At 46.0% G+C, this 17,640-nt stretch overlaps 1 protein-coding gene across 6 annotated transcripts in view; it reads left to right on the top strand.

Moving 5' to 3' along the window:
- Positions 1-9,115: 9,115 nt before the first annotated feature.
- The window catches only part of dab2 (DAB adaptor protein 2), a 48,243-nt gene continuing 39,718 nt past the window's right edge, over positions 9,116-17,640 (top strand). For 2 of the 6 annotated variants that reach the window (XM_048528265.2, XM_048528260.2), the window contains exon 1: positions 16,193-16,423. The gene's annotated coding sequence lies outside the window, so the exon portion shown is untranslated. Of the gene's footprint in view, positions 9,216-16,191; positions 16,424-17,640 lie in introns of those variants that run through there. The other 4 variants (XM_048528264.2, XM_059644960.1, XM_048528263.2 and 1 more) reach the window with 4 other exon arrangements.

The following is a 17,640-nucleotide window of genomic DNA, read 5'->3' as shown; positions in this document are numbered from 1 at the left end:
TCTGCCAATGTGGTATACTGTATCCATTGTACCCGTTGTGGCTTCCTCTACATTGGGGAAACCAAGCGGAGGCTTGGGGACTGCTTTGCAGAACACCTCCGCTTGGTTCGCAATAAACAACTGCACCTCCCAGTCGTGAACCATTTTAACTCCCCCTCCCATTCCTTAGACAACATGTCCATCATGGGCCTCCTGCAGTGCCACAATGATGCCACCTGAAGGCTGCAGGAACAGCAACTCATATTCCGCTTGGGAACCCTGCAGCCCAATGGTATCAATGTGGACTTCACCAGCTTCAAAATCTCCCCTTCCCCCACCGCATCCCAAAACTAGCCCAGTTCCTCCCCTCCCCCACTGCATCCCAAAACCAGCCCAGCCTGTCTCTGCTTCCCTAACCTCTTCTTCCTCTCACCCATCCCTTCGTCCCACCTCAAGCTGCACTTCCATTTCCTACCTACCACCTCATCCCGCCTCCTTGACCTGTCCGTCTTCCCTGGGCTGACCTATCCCCTCCCTACCTCCCCACCTATACTCTCTCCACCTATCTTCTTTACTCTCCATCTTCGGTCCGCCTCCCCCTCTCTCCCTATTTATTCCAGAACCCTCTCCCCATCCCCCTCTCTGATGAAGGGTCTAGGCCCGAAACGTCAGCTTTTGTGCTCCTGAGATGCTGCTTGGCCTGATGTGTTCATCCAGCCCCACACTTTATTATCCTGGATGAAATGTAGCCCAGACTGTTCTGGCAGGCAATGGAGAAGATTTCAGGGACTCTGGCATTAATGTTTATTTCCTGTCAGGCCACAGGAGAGGTGTCAGAGGACTGGGGACAGCCATTGGAGTACCATTATCCAAGAAGGGAACAAGGATTCAACCAGGAAACTACTAGCCAGTAATTACAACATCAGGAAACTATTGGAAAGAAGAAAAATTGAAGTTGCTGTGAATGCTCAGCAGGTCTGGCAGCATCTGTGAAGAAAAATTCAGGGTTAACATTTTGGGTTTGGTGACCCTTCCTCAGAACTCAGTTCATCGCTTCTGAAACATTAACTCTGATTTTTCCTTCACAGATGCTGCCAGACCCGCTGAGCTTTTCCAGCAACTTCTGTTTTTGTTCCTGATTTACAGCATCCGCAGTTCTTTTGGCTTTTATTGGTTGGAATAAGCTCTGAGGGACAGAGTTAATCTCCAGTTAGGTATTTAAGAAGATGTAGGTATAGAAGGCTTTGTAATAAAACATTAGACTACAAGTCAAGTGCTGGAAAATGGGGGTAGAGCAGATAGGTGCTTTTCTTATAGAATCCCACAGCGTAGAAGCAGGCTATTTGATCCAATAAGTCCACACCAGCACTCTGAAGAACATCCCACCCAGACTGATCTCCTTACCCCTGAAATCCCTAACACACCTGACCTAGATAGCCCTGAACACAGCGGGCAATTTAGCATGGCCAGTCCACTTAACCTGCACATCCTTGGGCTGTGAGAGGAAAACGGAGCACTCAACAAAAGCTCACACAGACACAGGGAGAACATGCCAACTCCACACTTGCAGGTATCAGGTCTTGTGGTGGGAGAGCATTTTGGTGATAGTGACCATAACTGCCTCACATTCTACATAGCTATGGAGAAGGAGAGGATTAGGCAGAATGGGAGGATATTTAATTGGGGAAGAGGAAACTATGATGCGATTAGACATGAGTTAGGAAGCATGGACTGGGAGCAGTTGTTCCATGGTAAGGGAACTATAGACATGTGGAGACTGTTTAAGGAACAGTTGTTGCAAGTGATGAATAAATATGTCCCTCTGAGGCAGGCAAGAAGGGGTAAGATAAAGGAACCTTGGATGATGAGAGCGGTGGAGCTTCTAGTGAAAAGGAAGAAGGTAGCTTACATAAGGTGGAGGAAGCTAGGGTCAAGTTCAGCTCTAGAGGATTACACGCAGGCAAGGAAGGAGCTCAAAAATGGTCTGAGGAGAGCCAGGAGGGGGCACGAGAAAGGCTTGGCAGAAGGAATCCGGGAAAACACAAAGGCATTTTACACTTATGTGAGGAATAAGAGAATGGTCAAAGAAAGAGTAGGGCCGATCAGGGATAGCATAGGGAACTTGTGTGTGGAGTCTGAGGAGGTAGGGGAAGGCCTAAATGAGATTTTTGCTTCTGTCTTTACGAAAGAAACGAACTTTGTAGTGAATGAAACCTTTGAAGAGCAGATGTGCATGCTGAAATGTATAGAGGTAGAGGAAGCTGATGTGCTGAAAATTTTGTCAAACATTAAGATTGACAAGTCGCCAGGCCCGGACCAGATTTGTCCTCGGCTGCTTTGGGAAACGAGAAATGCAATTGCTTCGCCACTTGCGAGGATCTTTGCATCCTCGTTCTCCACTGGAGTCGTACCTGAGGACTGGAGAGAGGCAAATGTAATTCTTCTCTTCAAGAAAGGAAACAGGGAAATCCCCGGCAATTACAGACCAGTAAGTCTCACGTCTGTCGTCTGCAAGGTGTTAGAAAGGATTCTGAGGGATAGGATTTATGACCATCTGGAAGAGCATGGCTTGATCAAATGCAGTCAACACGGCTTTGTGAGGGGCAGGTCATGCCTCACAAACCTTATCGAGTTTTTTGAGGATGTGACCAGAAAGGTTGATGAGGGTCGTGCTGTGGATGTGGTGTATATGGACTTCAGTAAGGCATTTGATAAGGTTCCCCATGGTAGGCTCATTCAGAAGGTCAGGAGGAATGGGATACAGGGGAACTTAGCTGCCTGGATACAGAATTGGCTGGCCAACAGAAGACAGCGAGTGGTAGTAGAAGGAAAATATTCTGCCTGAAAGTCAGTAGTGAGTGGGGTTCCACAGGGCTCTGTCCTTGGGCCTCTACTGTTTGTCATTTTTATTAATGACTTGGATGAGGGGATTGAAGGATGGGTCAGCAAGTTTGCAGACGACACGAAGGTTGGAGGTGTCGTTGACAGTATAGAGGGCTGTTGTAGGCTGCAGCGGGACATTGACAGGATGCAGAGATGGGCTGAGAGGTGGCAGATGGAGTTCAACCTGGATAAATGCGAGGTGATGCGTTTTGGAAGGTCGAATTTGGAAGCTGAGTACAGGATTAAGGATAGGATTCTTGGCAATGTGGAGGAACTGAGGGATCTTGGTGTGCAGATACATAGATCCCTTAAAATGGCCACCCAAGTGGACAGGGTTGTTAAGAAAGCATATGGCGTTTTGGCTTTCATTAACAGGGGGATTGAGTTTAAGAGTCGTGAGATCTTGTTGCAGCTCTATAAAACTTTGGTTTGACCGCACTTGGAATACTACGTCCAGTTCTGGGCGCCCTATTATAGGAAAGATGTGGATGCTTTGGAGAGGGTTCAGAGGAGGTTTACCAGGATGCTGCCTGGACTGGAGGGCTTATCTTATGAAGAGAGGTTGACTGAGCTCGGACTTTTTTCATTGGAGAAAAGGAGGAGGAGAGGGGACCTAATTGAGGTATACAAGATAATGAGAGGCATAGATAGAGTTGATAGCCAGAGACTATTTCCCAGGGCAGAAAAGGCTAACACGAGGGGTCATAGTTTTAAGCTGGTTGGAGGAAAGTATAGAGGGGATGTCAGAGGCGGGTTCTTTACACAGAGAGTTGTGAGAGCATGGAATGCGTTGCCAGCAGCAGTTGTGGAAGCAAGGTCATTGGGGACATTTAAGAGACTGCTGGACATGCATACGGTCACTGAAATTTGAGGGTGCATACATGAGGATCAATGGTCGGCACAACATTGTGGGCTGAAGGGCCTGTACTGTTCTATGTTCTATGTTCTATGTTCCACACAGCCACCTGGGTTCCTGGTGCTGTGAGGCAGCAGAGCTCACCACTGAGCCACCATGCTGCTTGATTGCCAGCAAAAATACCCTGGGCTGAATGGCCTCTTTTCAGGATTTGAAACTCTATGACAGAGGCAACACAAAGTTGGGTGGAGGGGTGGGTGGTGTTGAGGGACCATGGAGGCTGCAGAAGGACTTACACAGGCTAGGAGCATGGGCAAAGGGGTGGCAGATGGAATGCAATGTGAGTCATGCACTTTGGAAGGAAGAGTAGAGGCAGAGACTATTTTCTAAAATGGGGGAAGGTTTCGGAAATCTGAAGCACAAAGTGATTGAGAGTCCTAGTTTAGGATTTAAGGTTAACATATAGGTTCAGTTGACAGGAAGGCAAATGTAATGTTAGCATTCATTTTGAGAGGGTTAGAATACAAATCGCAGGGATGTACTGCTGAGGCTGTATAAGGCTCTGGTCAGACTGTATTTGGAATATTGACAGCAGTTTTAGGCCCATAACTAAGGAACGATGAGCTGGCCATTGATAGATTCCATAGGAGGTTTACAAGAATGATCCTGGGGATGAAGGACTGTCATATGAGGAGCGGTTAAGAACTCTGAGTCTGTATTCAATGGAGTTTAGAAGGACTGGGGGGAGATCTGATTGAGACTTACAGAACACTGACAGACCTGGATAGCATGGACATTGGAAAAGATGTTTCCACTAGCAGGAGAGATTAGCAACAGAGGGCACAGCCTCAGAGCGAAAAGATCCTTTAGAACTGGGGTGAAGAGGATGGTAAATTTGTGGATCGCATTGTCACCGAAGGCTGTGGGCCACCTCAGTGGCTGTCCTTAAGATGGACGTAGATATGTTCTAGGTCGGTTAGGGGATCAAGGGTTAGGGGAGAAGGCAGGAGAGTGGAGTCGAAAAACATATCAAACATGTTAAAATCATGGACACTATGGGATGAATGGCCTAAATCTGCTCCTATATCTCATGGCCTTATGGTCTTATGACTCTGAAGTAATAAAAATTAAATGTAAACGCCTTGGAAGAATTTCAGCGAATGTTTTTCAGACAAATCCCTAGAATGAGCAGGTTGTCTTCTGAGGATAGACTGAGCTTGTAGCCGCTGGAGGATAGAAGGGGCGGGCGGGGGAGTGGAATGTTGTGACTTGATTGAAATGGATAAGATCCTGAAGGGTCTAAGCAGAGGGTTGGATGTGGAGGGGTTGTTTCCTCTTGTCACAGTGTCTAGAATTGGGCATCACTGTTTACAATTCAGGGACCACCAATAGGAAACAGAGGGAGTTTCCCTCAGAAGGTAGTGATGTTTGGAACTCCCTTCTTGACTTGGCCATGGAAGTACGGTGTTAAGCAAGAGGCTGTAGAGGTTAAGCATTAACGTGGATCTCTGGACCAAATCAGCCAGGATCTTGTGTGAATGGTCGAAGAAGCTGAATGATCCACTTCTGAGCCATATTTGTCTGTTCATACCCTCTGATCCTGAGGGAGGGCTGTGCTAGAAATCAAGTTCCACTAAACTTGGGCCAAAAGTGTATACCTCTTACATTATCACCAAGAGATGGCCAATCGCTTCCTCTTTGTTTTTGCTCACTAAAAACTTTATTCACTGGCACTTAGAAGAACAAGGGATCAACTGGTCAAATGCCAACTAAGGCAGTAAGACTCAGTTTGCTTCCTTCACTTTATTTCTAGGTGGGGTGTAATTCCCATTGAGGTCTCGGAGAGAGAGGGCAACAGGGGTGTCAGGGAGAGGACCTAAGGGTAATTGAAGAATTCTTCAGAAAATGACAGTGTGTTTTCATAGAAACCAATGAAATTCTAACAGGATGAGGCAGGCAAACACAGGAAGGGTGTTCCCGATAACCAGGGAGTCCAGAACCAGGGGTCACAGGCTAAGGAAACAGTGTAGACCCTTTAGGACTGAGATGAGGAAAGATGTCTTCACCCAGGGAGCAGGGTTCCTGTGGGATTCTCTGCCACAGAAAACAGTTCAAGCCCAAACATTGAATGTTTCCAAGGATATAGTTCTTAAGGCTAATGGGATCAGAGGGCATAGGGAGAAAGCAGGAACAGACATGGAGTCAGGGATATATAGGAATATTGAAACAGAATTAGGCCATTCAGCCTCTCGAGCTGTTCCATCATCCAGTGAGATCATGGCTGTTCTGTGGCTCAACTCCATTTTCTTGCCTTTGGCCTATATCCCTAAACACCTTTACTTAACAAAAATGGATCTATCTCACATTTAACTAGATAAGGGAGCTGAAGGGGAAGGAGCCCTGAGGAGGCAGTGACCATAATATGATAGAATTTACTCTGCAATTTGAGTGGGAGACGATAGAATCAAAGGTAATGGTATTACAGCTGAATAAAAGCAATTACAGAGGTTTGAGGGAGGAGCTGGCCAGAATTGACTGGAAGAGGGGCCGAGCAGGAAAGACAGTGGAACAGCAATGGCAGGAGTTTCTGGGAGTAATTCAGGAGACACAGGAAAAATTCATCCCTAGGAAGAAGAAGAATGGTACAGGGATGATGAGGCAACCATGGGCTGACTAGGGAAGTCAGGGATAGCACAAAAGCAAAAGAGAAAGCATATAATGTGGCGAAGGGCAGTGGGAAGCCAGAGGACTGGGAAGCTGACAAAGACCAACAGAGAGCAACAAAAGAAACAAGGAGGGAGAAGATTAAACATGAGGGTAAGCTAACCAGTAATATCAATGAAAACTAAGAGTTTCTTTAGATTTTTAAAGGGCGAAAGAGAGGCAAAAGTGGACACTGAAACACGGGAAAATGACGTTGGAGACACACTAGTGAGGAACAATGAAATGGCTGAGGAACTGAATAATTACCTTGCATCAGTCTTCATGGTGGAAGACACGAGTAATATACCAAAAATTCAAGAGAGTCAGGGACAGATCTGAGCTGGGTAGCCATCAGCAAGGAAAAGGTGCCAGCAAAGCTGAATGGCCTGAAGGTGGATAAATCACCTGGACCAGATGGACTACACCCCAGAGTTCTAAAAGAGACAACTGAGGAGCGAGCTGAAGAGATGGTGGAAGTGTTAGTGGTGATCTTTGAGGAATCGCTAGAGTCAGGGAGGGTCTGAGACGACTGGAAAATCACTAACATGACACCCCTGTTCAAAAAGGGACTGAGGCAAAACAGAAAATTATAGGTCGATTAGCCGAACCTCGTTTGTGGGTAAGATTTTGGAGTCTGTTGTGAAGGATGAGATTACTGAATACTTGGAAGTGTACGGTAAAACAGGCAAAAGTCAGCATGGTTCGTCAAGGAGAGGTCATGTCTGCCAAATCTGCTAGAATTCTTGGAGGTAGTACAGAGCAGGGTAGACCAAGGAGGGCCAATGGGTGTTATCTACCTGGACATCAAGAAGGCCTTTGACCAAGTGCCACACAGGAAGCTGCTGAGTAAGATAAGGGCCCATGCTGTCAGATGCAAGGTGCTAGCATGGATAGAAGATTGGCAGTTCTGGCAGAACGCAGGAAGTGAGGATAAAAGGGTCTTTCTCAGGATGGCAGCCAGTGACAAGTGGTTTTCCGCAAGGGTCAGTGTTGGGACCACAACTTTTCACTTTATACATTAATGATCTAGATGAAGGAACTGTGGGCATTCTGACCAGGTTTGCAGATGATACAAAGACGGGTGGAGAGACAGGTAGTATTGAGGAGGTGGCAAGGCTTCAGAAGGATTTGGGCAGATTAGGAGAGTGAGCAAGGAAGTGACAGATGGACTACAACATGGGAAAGTGTGAGGTCATGCTCTTTGGTAAAATGAACAAAAGCATGGACTATTTTCTAAATGGAGAGAAAATTCAGAAACCTGAAGTGCAAAGAGACTTGGGAGTTCTCGTGCAGGATTCTCTCAAGTTAAACTTGCAGGTTGAGTCAGCAGTCAGAAAGACAAATGCAATGTCACCATTTATTTGGAGAGGACTTGAATATAAAAGCAGGGATGTACTACTGAGGCTTTATAAGACTCTGGTCAGGCCACATTTGGAGTATTAGGTGCAGTTTTGGGCCCCATATCTCAGGAAGAATGTATTGGCCCTGGAGTGGGTTCAGAGGAGATTTTTGAGAATGGTCCCAGGAATGGAAAGCTTAACATATGAGAAGTGTTGAGGGCTATGGGACTATACTCATTGGAGTTTAGAAGGATGAGGGGGGATCTAATTGAAACTTTCAGAATACTGAATGGCCTGGACAAAGTGGATGTTGGGAAGATGCTTCCATTGGTCGGAGAGACTAGGACCCGAGGGCACAGCCCTAGAGTAAAGGGAAGGCCTTTTAGAATGGAGATAAGGAGAAACTTCTTCAGCCAGAGAGTGGTGAATCTATGGAATTCACTGCCACAGAAGGCTGTGGGGACGGGTCATTGAGTACATTTAAGACTGAGATAGAAGGTTCTTGATTATCAAGGGGACCTAAGGTTACAGGGAGAAAGCAGGAGAATGGGGTTGAGGAACATATCAGCCATGATTGAATGGCTGAGTGGAATCGATGGGCCGAATGGCCTAATTTCTGCTCCTATGTCCTATGGTCTTAAAATTAGCACCTGCTCCAGCTTCCACTGCCATTGGAGGAAGAGAGTTCCAAACCTCTACCACCCTCTGTGCGTAGAAGTGCTTCCCAACATCGTCCCCGATGTGGTCCGGCCCTATTTCACGGACTATTCCTCCAAGTTCTAAGAATCACCAACCAGTGGAAATTGTTTATTTTTATTATCCTGTCTTCTCCTGTTAATTGGATGATCACATCAAATGACGGAGCAGGATCTGAGGGCTGAATGGCCTGTTCCCATGTTCTATGTTTCTTCTCCAGTTCTCTGTTGATGCTGTGGACTTTGGATCTTTTTAAAACAGCACTGTGAATTTGAACAAGAGGATTATTTGTGATCAAGAGCAGTTACCCCTGCTGGTCATTAATTAAACGTCCCCTTAGTTGCCACCGGCTAATTGAAATTCCGTGTTCCGACCAGGCAACATGGTCACTGAATGCCATTTGACTTTGCACAATGTGCTCTTGGTACTGTCAGAGATTTCTTGAGAGAACATTGTGATTTGAAAAGACCTCATTCAAAAGGGAAATCACACACATGCAAAACAAATAGGACAGACATGTTGTTTTGGTGATAAGATAGGAAAGGATTGTGGAAGCATGGTGCTGACAGGGAGATAACACTCTGTGCCTCGCTACAGGATATGGCTCAACTGAGGAAAGGAAGTGGCACTTGCTGACACTGCAGTCATGTGACCTCATAGGAAATGGAGTTGATTGGTCACCAGACTCAATTGGACCAAAAGAGGATTTAGAGGCAGCTGTGGGCAGTGTGAGGTATGGTCAGTTGGAAAAGGGTTTGGTGAGTAGTGCTTCTCTGTGGGCTAACAGTTGTGCTGACTATTTGGATTATTGCTTTTTGCCTTGTATATTGAAGAAAAGTTGTTTTCTTTCTATGCTGTGGTTAACACATTAGCTATAGGAATGAAATGTAATTACTGATTTGCTGTGAGCTGTTATGGTGAGAGGGTTTTCTTGGTGACTATTGTCAAGTTTTCACTACAAGTGAGGTCTACTTTGTGACTTTGTTTGTATCTTTAGCTCCTGGGCACTAAACTTGTCTTTGATTGGGGGTTTTTAAATTGGTCTATTTCTACAATATCATCTTCTGCAGAAGAAAAACTAACTTCAATCAGTTTAAAATTCTCTAATTATCCTCCCTTTTCTATCTCTGAATCTTTCAAACTAATTGCTGTATCTCTAAATAAGATGGGGGGTGGGGTTTAAATGGCTCTTCAAATGCCTAATTCTGTGCACCCCACCACCTTGTCTAAACATTGTGGGTTCTGTGTTTTTTTTTTGTGACTTAACTCACTCATGGGCTTGAAGCCACTGAGCCCTGTTTCCCCTCTCCTTTTGAGGTAAAGACTGTCTCTCCTAAAGTTATAGCTGAGGATTTGTGGGTCCTCTCCAACAGTCCTTTAGGAGGATAAGGGGTGTCTGACCATACAGGCAATTCTCTCCTAGACAGAATTGCAAGGTGAGCCTCCTCCTCAGACTAGGACCTGAGGAGGGTGTAGTGTCAGAAAGCTATCAATAACTAGAACTGAGGTGAGCAACTTCTACCAGAGGATGCTGAATCTGGCTGTACTTTTCTCACTGGGTGCATTATTCTGTAAAGATCATTCCTTCTGGGGGAATGTAGAACAAGGTTGAGCAGCATTGCTATAATTTGAAGGGCTTAAATCTCATTCATCCTGTCATTGTCCTGCAGTTGCTGTTTCTGGTAGTGTTTAATTGCACTTGTTTGAGAATGGCAAAGCAACCTAAATGTGACTAATCTTGATGTACTATTCTTGACATCACTTTGTCAAGGATGTTCCTCTGCACCTTGACATCAGTAATGTGTAGCTCTCAAACTCCAAGTCTGATAAACTAATCTGTCCTTTCTTACATGTGGAGGACTCCTATTTTTGTCCTTCACTTTCCCTGAGGAATGTGAACTTTGAAGTCTTCCCTCAAAAGATTAACCACTCAGGTAACTAATCTCCTGTTTAGAATACAGTGTAAATGTTTTGTCTAGAGCTAGCAAAAGCAGCTGTTCACTGCATCTTTTCATGTAAGACTTGAGTAACTGTGTTCCCTTCTCAATCTTGGCTGCTTAGTTTGACACTTGAACAAGATTAAAAGCTGGGTGGCTTTTCACCTCTCTGGGCTAGCTGACAGATTGAAGTGGTTTTTAGTTTGAACTTGGTGTCTGCAAAATTTCTTCCTGTTGGTCCAATGTTCTGTCATAAGCCAGTGCCCTATACTAATCCTCCTTCACAGAAGGCTCTAATCCAGCAAAAGTAAACTTCCCTGATCACTCAGTCTGAATAAGTTTCCTATTGGTGACTCCTTTAAACAGTTAAGAAAACCACACTTGTCTAAGACAGTCCATCTGTCTTCAAGTCTCAATCATGCCAAGAAAACATCATGCTGATCCATCCCCCTCAAGTGATTAGAGGTGGAGCAATGAATTCTGGCCTAACTGAAATCACTCATTGTAACAAAACCTATGATGTATGGCTTGCATCTTGGCCCCTCTCTGCAAAGACAATTCTATTGTCTTTAAATAGATACCAGGCCACCTTGAGTGGCAATAGGTCTGGTTGGCTTAGTGACACTAAATTAACTCCTTGCTGTTTTAAGGTGTAGTTTAAACACCAATAGATCACTTAGTTCACATAATGATCTTTGTATTTAACCTGTTCACTAAATCAATCTTCACTTGAACTGGCTGCATCTTTAGTCTTGTACAAGATCTCACTTGGGAAAAATTTCAGATTTCCCCTTCTGATTCCAGCTGCTGCCTGGATACTGGTCAATGCTGACCAGCTTGCCCTCCCATGGTGCAGGCTAACGTGGATCACCTAAATACACTAAGTGACCGATCTCCTAGCCCTGTGGCTAGGGTGCAGCTTTCTCTAGCTCTCCTTGTTTGAGCCTGGATTGATTGCAAGTAACAGCAATTGATTTGCTTTTGAAGATCCTTAACTTCAAATGAGTGGGCACAATCTTTGTAGGGAAGAGACTGACAAAACTTCCCATCAAAGTTGAGGAATTGAGCTTGCTGTTGCCTAAGGGAATGCTGAAGCGAGAAAGGGATGGAAGGTTGATTGCTTGTCAGATAAGGAGTGGAACACCATGACTAGCACAGACTGAGGCTGAATGGTCTCTACAACTGCAACAGGGACACCACCTCAGACCTCTTATTGTTTAAAAAGCTGTTTGAAGGATCTCTAATTTGCAAATAGTGAAGGGGTGGCAGTAGGCTGGCCGAGCTCTGGAAAAGGCAGACAAGCAGCAATAGTCTTAAGTATATGCTGAATCACTGCCTCTGCCACTCAATGAGAATGTGAGAATTTTAATATCCTTAGACCTTCTCAACTGAGAGCACCTGGAGTCCTGGTATCTACAGCCAAAGGCACAAAGTCAGAATATCCCCTTAGCATTCACTAGAATCAATCACTGCAGTGCTGAGGACTCCTGGCTCATCTTTGCATATGCTGTAGCTTCCCCCCCCCTCCCCCCCACCCTGAGCTTGAGTCCATCTCCCACTTAACCTCCAGTCCAGGAAGAAAACTACCTTCTCATGTGGTGGAAGGGCAGCAGTGAGCCTGAATGGTCCACCACCTCTATCATTTCCCTGCCTTGATGGGGAAATCTGAGCTACTAGACCACTGTCTAACCCTATTGCCCCAAGGGTCCTGCCATGCTATTAGCAGAAATGGGTGCCTATCAGGTAGATTGACCCTCAGTGTCACCTCATCACAAATTGCTCAACTAACTTGACAGCCTTTATGACCATACTTAAACTTGAAGTGAATTTTAGCATCAGTTTCCTAATCTTGTCTCAGATATGAATAATCATGATGGATAGTATCATGTGACTTGTTTATTACCCCCTTGTTTGCTGAAGCTCCTGAATCTGCAGTTTTGTGCAGAAGCCCTCCAGTTGGCCTTGGCAGCTTTCTAACCCTGAAGGAGTGCAGTCTAATGTAATCAGGCTTGCTTACACCCATAACTCAGCATGTTCAGGCATGGAAAATGTCTTTCTAAAGTTGAACTCAACTCTAAAGGCATCAGAGTCAAAGTAGTCTTAAACTGTTTCCCACAAATGGAAATGTCTTCTCACTCACTTCCTCCCCCCCACCCCTGAGCTATTAGCCCATAATAGCTTTATATTCAACCCCCATGTAAAATATGCTAAACATCCCCCCCAATGTGGCTTGCAGATGGTTTCTATCCTGTGTATTCCTCAAGCAAGAAAATTGCAGACTCCTCCAGTTCTGCCAGCTTGCAAAAATTTTTCTAGGATGTTAGAAATACCACAACCTCAGGTGCACCTATCTTCTGCACATTGGGCTTCTTCTGAGGTGCAGTTTTTGCAATGTCACAACTTAGCTGCTTCTGTAGGTCATTCAGCCCACTATTGCAGTGCCTTGGCAAGCATTTAGGGTCCTTCACTCCCTAACCAGCTCACTACACTTCTGCTGTTGCTGGATTCCAAAGCACCTTCTGAGGGTTACTATATTAAATGAAATGTGGTGGATTTATACAATTGGCTGTTACAGCTGTTTTTAAAGTGGGCCTCCATGTTATGGGTCATGCTGCCCTGCAATTGTGGGCAAACTTCATCTGAGGTGCACTGCTGTTTAATCTGATCCTTTAGTGTTCAGTGTCTGGCTTACAGGCTACTAGTCAGCAGGAGACTGAACTCTAATTCTGTGCCCAAAAAAGGACAATCTGGTGTGATGTAGTTCCTTGTCCTGGCCAGGTTCCTGGTTCAAACCAGCAGAAGACCTCCTCAGAGACAACCACCTTCCTCCACATCTAGGTAAGGCACCAATGCTCATCTCCTACAGGAGCTAAGGACTTGTTGTCCATCCTCAACTGCCTCTCTGTAAGGCAGTGGCTAGCTTTTGACCTGTTCCAGATGTACACCATTCACCCACTGAGCTAGTGCTCAGGACTGATCCTCACAGCAAAATTTCTCTTCTGGCTGGAGATGATAGCCAGGGGTTATCCCCAGTAACCAGGTATTCACTAGGTCTGCCTTCCAGCACAAAGACTTCCTTTAGCATTCTGTTAACAATTCACTTAACTGAAGAGTCTTGACTCTTCAATGTGGGTCAGCTAAAGATCCAGCTGGATTTCTTGGGAATTGGCCCATCTTGATGTATATCATCTACAGAATGATCCTCCAAGGTAAGTCAGGAATTTAAACTCCAATCCTGGAAGGGGCTATTGTTCTTGTGAATATTAATGTCTGTTTTGTGACAGGTACAGTCCCACTTTGCCCTGTAAACTGCTCTTCTGTCAATATGATCATGCAACTCAGTACTCAGGTCCTAGCTTAACCCATGTCCTTTGAGCCCTTTAGCCTTAAGAACTAATTTAACTAAAGCAGTTGGTGTTTCTTCCTTGTCTCCTGAAGCAGAATTCTACAGTGAATAAACTTCTGCCCTAAACAGCCTGCTCCCATATCCTTGCCTGAATTTAACTCCCAGTAATACAGTGCTCAAGCCTTCTTGGTAACTAACTTTCAGGCATTCTCAAACTATAAGGAATGCTGGGGGCAGGAACAAATGTTTTTTCAGGTATGAAATCTAACCTTGTTAGGCTGCACTTAATTAAAACTTACAGATGAAAGCAAGAGTGCTCAACTACCAAATCTGAACAAACAGTTGGTGCGGTGTCAAAGGCACAGCATACACCATAGTGTGTGCTACAAGGCTTGTACTATGTGGCTGTGCTCCAGCTTCCTGTACCTACTCTGCAGGAGCAGGATACAAGCCCTTCTTTGTAATGACTCCACTTCTGTAGCTGGTGTCTGGGCTGTTCAAAACAGCCCTGTTACATAGTTCACTAACCTAGGAGTTCCTACAGCTATCAGGACGCATTAAAAGTAAGTCCTGCATCTTGTTTAACTGAAGCTGGATGAACATAAACTGGACATGGCTTGCTAGAAAAGCTAATCTCATAGCTGGACCTCCTTGACCACTTGCCCCTTCAGTGCATGGATCTCCTCTTTTCCCCACCCAGCCCACTCCTAACTTGGATTTCCCAGAGTCACTCAGGGCTGCCTTGGGCCCTAAGGGATCATATGATGCAGCCAAAGCCCAAACCCACTATTCAGACTTTATTTATAGAATGTGGACATTACTGCATAAGGCAACAATAATTTCTCATTGCTAATTCCAGGAGGGCTGTTGACCCAAGCACTCTAGTCTGCAGGCTCCTGACCCATAGCAGATCTCACTACTTTAAATAGACAGTGAGATACTCAACCAGGTCACTAGCTGAATAGCTGCTGAATTTCCAGTTACAAACTGACAATTGTAACTGTCCCCATCACCCTAGGCTGGCATTCAGTGTCAGACTAGTGTCACTATCAATGCCGAGTCTAAATGATTCCCCCTGGACAGAATCACTGACACCTCACACCAATATGGAAACTCTGAGGAAGGGTTCTGTCTGCAACTTTAACCAGACAGTAGGTGTTTACCACTTTTTTGGAACTTTGCCTGCTCTGGTGCTCAATTGCTGGCTGATCATCCAACTTATCCCCATAACAAGCACATCCTGGGCTTCCACCTGTCCCCCTAACAGCAGCAGGGGATATAGGGTTTAAAACACCTGGAATGGTGTAGTTACAGGCATCAGTGGACATGAATAAAAACACAACTATCTTAAATGGTTTAAGGTGAGATGGCAACTGAACCTTTAACAATTTAAGGTTGGGGGAGGCTGGATACAATGAATGGGAGATGCTGATCACTCAAGTCTTCAGAGATTGAAGTGTGTAGAAGTGAGACTACTGAGCAATCCTCCCTCAGTGGGTTTGGAAGGCAGCCTCAGCCTGACAATGGGCTGAATGGCCTGAACTGCAACAATATTTTCCTCATCCAGACACTCATCTGGGTTGAAAGTGTGGAGCTGGATGAACACAGCAGCATCAGGAGCAGGAAAGCTGTTCTGGGTCAAGACCCTGGGTTGAATTGGGCAGCATGTTGAGTGAATGACTGCTTGTCAGTGTCTACATGGAGACTCACATTGAACTTGTGCCCTCCCTCACCAGAGGACAGCTCCTGGCCCAGCCCACTGCTCTCTGCAACCACCCCCCCCTGCCCCTGCCAGCTGAACTAGGTCACCTGTCCCAGATCTCAGTTTAGACCAAGCCAAATGGGATATTGTCTGCATACAGTTCTGGTCACCACCTTATAGGATGTGGATGCTTTGGAGAGAGTGCAGAGGAGGTTCACCAGGATGTTGCCTGGTATGGAGGGTGCTAGCTATGAAGAGAGGTTGAGTAGACTAGGATTTCTTACGTTAGAAAGACAGGTGGGGGGGGGCGGCATCTGAGCTCTACAATCAGCTATAGCCAGAAGCTCTTCCCAGAGTGGGGGACTGAATTACTAAGTGTTGAGTTCAGAGGGAAAAATTCTTTATGTAGAGGGTGGTGGATGCCAGGAATGTATTGCCAGTAGAGGTGGGCACAAACAGATAAAGCTCAGGGAGCAGAGGGTTACAGATATATTGAAAAATAGGCAACAGGTTTAGATAGAGGATCTGGATCGGGGCGCACTTGAGGGCCGAAGGGCCTGTTCCTGTGCTGTAGCTTCTTCGTTCTTTTGTCGTCGCAGCAAATGCCCAAAGTTACTGACACAAATGCAGTCAGGAACATCTCTCTCTGGATTGCTTCCTGCGGGACTCAGTGGGGCGATCGAGCTGAGCTGTTGGCTGTGACAGCGCTGGGGGTTAATGTGTAGATGTGAGGAGTGCTGGGGCAGGGACGGGGTTAATGCGGGGTGGCGGTGCCGGGGAAGGAAGCTCAGGCTCCAGCACATTCCACAGGAGCTGCCGGGATCTGATCGGAAACCTCCCGGGGGAACACGCAGTAACTTCCACCCCCCCCAAGCCTGCGGCTCAATCTGCCGCTTCACCACTGCACGGCAAACCCCTCGGAGTGCGCTGTGTCCTCTCTCTCTCAGGGAAATGGGAATCATTCCAGGTGACTCCAGGCGGGTAAGGTTTCTGCTCTACCATCCCCCTGTGATCCCCGATTGCATTGACCTGAGGAGTTTGACTTCTGCCTCAGCTGTTCGCCTCTCTCTCTGAGCCCAGTGTAAGATGCTTGTGTAACGTGGCGATGTGGAGTTGGCCTGAACTGTGCTTCCAGACACTGTTTTCTGTCGCTAAGTGTGTGTGTGAGTGGAGGTTTTGGGCTGGTTGCTATCGCCGGCCGAGCCTGCACTCTGAGCTGGCAGTAACAGGCCGTCTGCAATCTCTCCTGCTTTTATACTCGCCCTGTGCTTATTTACCCCATGGGGGGCGGGTGGTTCACCCCCCCCCCCCCAATTCAACACTTGTTGGCCTCCTGAAGAGCATACATCAGCTCTCAGTTGTAAGCGTTTTTAAGGTTGTGACCCTGCTGAGCAGGGAGCTTGTTGCTCACCCCAAATACTGGGCTCACTAACCTCCCCCAAGTGCAGTCCTACCTCAGTGTCGGATCATTCAAACTCCAATGCTGGAACAGTCAGAATTGACTCGCTCTCCTTTTTCAGGAGCCTGCACCATCCAGAACAGATCGTACCTTACCCCCGCCCCCACTGAAACATACAACCTCACAGCCTGTCCTAGGGGCATCAAATGATGCTGTTCCGAAGTGCAAACTTTTTGTATCCTGCACCTTCACACTACTGCCTGACTACCTCCATTAATTTTAACAAGTAATCTGAAAGGTAACAGGTCTCCATGTTAACGTTTCTGTCCTGGCAGCTTCTGTTATTTTCCCAACTGAGGATAACAAACCCTTTGCTCTACATCTAACACTTGTAGTCTAAAGTTACAGCTCATGGGATTCAGGGTGAGCTTTCCAGTTGAATGGAAGTTAGTTTTACAGATGTGGTGGGAGAGTTGATGTTTGTTACTTGCCTTCTACATTCTCAATACTTGCTGCTAAGTTAGCAGATAACCACCCAATTGGTGCAGTAGGCAATGAAGGTTATCAAATTCCATTGATTTAATGGATTGAGTAACAGATGGTGTTTAATTGGATAAGTGCAAAATGTCCTGAAACAAATAGGAGCAGAACTTGTACCCCTAATAGTAGGGCCCTGTGTAGTGTTAGAACAGACTTGGGATTAGAGTGCACAATACATCTGAAAGAAGACAGGGTGGCTTTAAAAAGGGTGTTCTACACACTTGCCTTCACTATCTCTCTCCCTCTGGAGTTGGGATGC

This window comes from Stegostoma tigrinum, chromosome 3, assembly GCF_030684315.1.
Source record: "Stegostoma tigrinum isolate sSteTig4 chromosome 3, sSteTig4.hap1, whole genome shotgun sequence".
In the NCBI taxonomy this organism is placed as follows: domain Eukaryota; kingdom Metazoa; phylum Chordata; class Chondrichthyes; order Orectolobiformes; family Stegostomatidae; genus Stegostoma; species Stegostoma tigrinum.
This window is presented reverse-complemented; position numbering and strand designations above follow the sequence as displayed.